The sequence below is a fragment of the Cibotium barometz genome, chromosome 18, assembly GCF_041138505.1.
Source record: "Cibotium barometz isolate CiBa-2024 chromosome 18, ASM4113850v1, whole genome shotgun sequence".
NCBI lineage: Eukaryota > Viridiplantae > Streptophyta > Polypodiopsida > Cyatheales > Cibotiaceae > Cibotium > Cibotium barometz.
Window position 1 is genome coordinate 29,769,048 of NC_141063.1, and position 3,946 is coordinate 29,772,993.

The 3,946-nt window shown below is 46.3% G+C and overlaps 1 pseudogene; it reads left to right on the forward strand.

The window, feature by feature from the left end:
- The first annotated feature begins 329 nt into the window (after positions 1–329).
- On the forward strand, positions 330–2,576 carry LOC147629179 (G-type lectin S-receptor-like serine/threonine-protein kinase SD2-5 pseudogene; annotated as a pseudogene).
- Positions 2,577–3,946: the final 1,370 nt, after the last annotated feature.

The window sequence follows — 3,946 nt, forward strand, 5'->3', positions numbered from 1 at the left end:
TATTTATCGTACTAATAGTCAACATTGTTTTTCTTTGAGGGGAAAAACAAATCATTGCAAAAAAAAAAACATTTTTCTAACTTGGGAAATCAAAGGCAACTTGTAAAATCGTCCCCGATTTTCAGCTATCTCCTATATTTTAACCTTAATTGGTCAGGGCAAAAAACCAACAGTTTGTCGGATTTGTTACATTATTGCAAACCGAGTCTACAAAAGGCGGACCACCTAATCTAGTGGTGTGAATATATATTCAAAGTCTACAAAAAGTGGACCACCTAAAAGTGCTCTGTATATTGAAGAGGCTTCAATAATAATGTAGCACAAGCAGTTGAAACATTGAGAGGAAGGCTTGTGTTGCAAATACTGTAAGTGTGAAGATGGGAATGTGGATGCCTGTTTCTTGTTTCTTCTTCTTCTTCTTCTTCTTGTGATCATGTGAAGACGGTGAATGCCGCAAATGCGCCTACGTCTAGCGATGCCGCATTCCTCAGTAGCACTCTTCAGCTCAATGTGGGTCTCAACTTCTCTGTGCGCGCCTCCTTCAACGATAGCGGGTACCCTGTCTCCAACACCTCCATCTTCTCCACCGCCATCCCTGCCTTTGATGAAGCTTGGTTCCTTCCCATCCTCAGCTCCCCATCCTTCAACACATCCAATTCTTCTCAAAGCCCTGGTTTCTCCCTTGGCTTCCTCTTCAATGATGCGCGCCCGTGCCACAGTATGCCCGAGGTCCCATCTCAAACATCTACTTGGCCGTGTGTGGTGGTCTTTCGGGCAACTATTCGTATTTGTCTGATCCAACTCTGATGCGGATGGCCACCATGGAAGGGATCGCCGACAAGCCCCTTTCTACGATCCTCTTTTTTCCGACTATTCTTGATGGCTATGTAGTGCCTATTTGGATCACCAATCCAACACGTTTTCTCGAGTCCGAAGTCCTCACAGGGGCAGTAAGCGTATGGCAACTTTCATTGCAATCGGTTCTTCTTTTGTAGCCTGTATTGTGCTTGGCTTAATTGTTTACATAATCCATGTGAGAGCAAGCAAGCATAAGTGGGTGAAAAATCAAGCAAAGCAATTTGCCAAGGACGAGGAGGAGCTGAGGGATGTGCTGCCATTGCTTCCCAGCAGCAGGTTCTCATATGAGGAGCTGCATCAAGCAACAGAGGGTTTTAGCAAGTTTTAAGGGGCTGGGGGATGTGGCTCAGTTCATGCCGGCACTCTCGCAGATGGGAGAAAAGTAGCAGTGAAGACTTTGGAGCTCACAATGAAAGGCCAATCAAAGCAATTCTTGGCTGAAGTGGCCACTAAAGGGCGCACTGGCCATCACAACATAGTGCGACTCGTTGGGTTCTGCTGGGAAGTTTCAATTCGGATGCTTGTGTATGAATACATGGAAGGGGGTTCTCTAGACCATTGGCTCTTCCAAAAATCTGGTCCTCTGCTAGATTGGCAAACCCGTTACAATGTGGCGCTTGGGATTGCGCGAGGGCTAAGCTACCTACTCGAAGATTGCATGCAGCCCATCTTGCATTTCGACATCAAGCCACAGAACATTCTGCTAGATGGGGCAGTTGTGGCAAAGGTAGCGGATTTAGGCATGTCAAGGCTGATGCAGAGGGATGTATCAGAGGTTATAACAGGGGTGAGGGGCACGCCAGGTTACATAGCACCCGAACGGCTCTCGCATGGCGCGGTGAGCAAGAAGTGTGATGATGTGTATAGCATGGGGATGGTGGTGATGCTAGAGATTGTGGGAGGCAGGAAAAATGTAGACATTGAAATGCTCAACAATGAAGATGCAGACTGCATGGGGTATGAGAAGTGGCATTTTCCAAGCTGGGCTGCGAGAAAGTGTGAGCAAGGCATGGTATTGGATTTAGTCGATAAGCGCTTGGAAGGTGCTTTCAAGGAGGAGGAAGCCAAGAGGCTCATTTACACTGCGTTCTGGTGCATCCAAGAAGAGCCTGGGATGAGGCCCAATGCCGCTGCTGTGATGCGGTGGCTTGAAGGGAGCTCCTCTATGAAACAACCCCCCTTCTCTGTCTTCAAATTATCCCACCCCCAGTCTAACAGCTCCCTTACATAACTCTGTAAAGTTGTGACCACAATTTTTAATTGACATCCAAGAACAATCACTTTTAGACATTTTTCCCACCAATATTCCCACTACTTTGGTTACGATAACATCATGAGCTTCGCCAGGGGAGGCACCACATAACTAGCTAGGTGCAGGGCAAGGCCACCGGTCCCCCACTGAGCTAGGTATGTGGTGCCTCTCCCGTAGAAACTCATGATGTTGAACACTATCAGGAAACAGAAGGGAAAGGTGTCTTCTTCACACAAGGAAAAAAGTTTAAAACTTGTTGTGAAACATGTAGAGCATTGCTAAAATTTTAAGCCTCGTGACATTTTTGCACTTGAAAACCTTTATTGTTCAGTGGCAAGAGTCCGAGGAGAAAGTGGAGGCAAGTCCCTCACAGGGTGCTATCCGAAATCTTGAACCCACAACTTGGTTATCCCTGGTTGACCCACTTTTTTATGTATTGATGTAATCAAAACAGCATCAAGATGCACTTAAGGTTTATTACACTTAATAGCACCATTTCTACATAGCGAAAGTTATGATGAGTACTTGATTCTCTATGGTAAACGAGAACATATTAGAAGCACCAATTTGAACTGCTCCCTCATTCTTGCCAGATAGACTTTATTCTTTTGGTGTTCTCTAGCAAAATATAACGTCGTTTCTTTACTTTTTGGCACTTAACTTGCAGAAACATGTACTAATACATGAAATGAAATATCGACTATGTTTAGACACAAAAATGTGTAGATTCTAAGAGCACTCATAACTGTGTCAAGAGATACAAATAGTGTTGTTTCATTTTGGAATTTTTCTTTTGAAGTGAACTAGAATTAGAGCTTTTTCAAACATAATTTGACATTCACATGCAGGGAATGAAGCAAACTACTCAAAAGAAATTGCTGTGCGGCCTTGTATATCAACGTGTGTATGCGTATTCTGCATACAGTTCCTGCTACTGTATACTAGGTTGTATACAAACCCCAGTCGTGAGGCCCAATACGGTAGTTGAAAGTTACCTAACGCCACTGCGGACGCGGTCTGGAGCCAATATTTGGGATTGATGTCAGGTTGAAGGATGTGGGTGGCGCTTGGGTGGTCATTGAGCGTATGCGGGCATCGCTCGGGCGTCTCATGGCAGCAGATAATGTGGGTGCACTGTGGGCAGTCGTTGAGTGTATGTGGGTGTCACTTTAGCGTCTCAGGCTAGCAGCAGATGATGTGGGTGCATCCTGGGAGATGTATGTTGGTGTCGCTTTGTCGTCTCAGGCCAGCAGCAGCAGCAGCAGATGATGTGGGTGGCATCCTGGGGGATCCTTGAGTGTATGTGGGTGTCACTTTGGCGTCTCAGGCCGGCAGCAGAGAATGTGGGTGCATCTTGGGAGGTCCTTGAGTGTATGTGGGTGTTTCTTTTGATCCTTGAACGACTGTGGCGTGAGGATGTGGGTGGCTCTTGGGTGGCTGTGCGCGACGGTGCCTCAAAGGGTGCAAACGGTAGGTCTATAGGCAGTGCCTGAGGAGGTGTGTGTTGCAAGGACTAGTATTGCACTCGGGCATTGCTGCAGCGACCAAGGTTCCAGAAAATAACTATTCCCTCTCTACAACCATCTCTCTCTCTCTTTCACACACACATGCACATGCACATGACCCTCTCCCTCTCTATGTCACGTACACACTCTCAAATGTTGAAACTTTTTCTCTCTCTCTCTCATATGCACACACATATACACACCCGCTCTTTCTCTCTCTCTCACACACACATACACATGCACACACTCCCTCTCTCTTCTTACACTGTCCGACACATAAAAGCGCTCTCTCTCTCTCTCTCTCTCTCTCTCTCTCTCACTCACTCACACA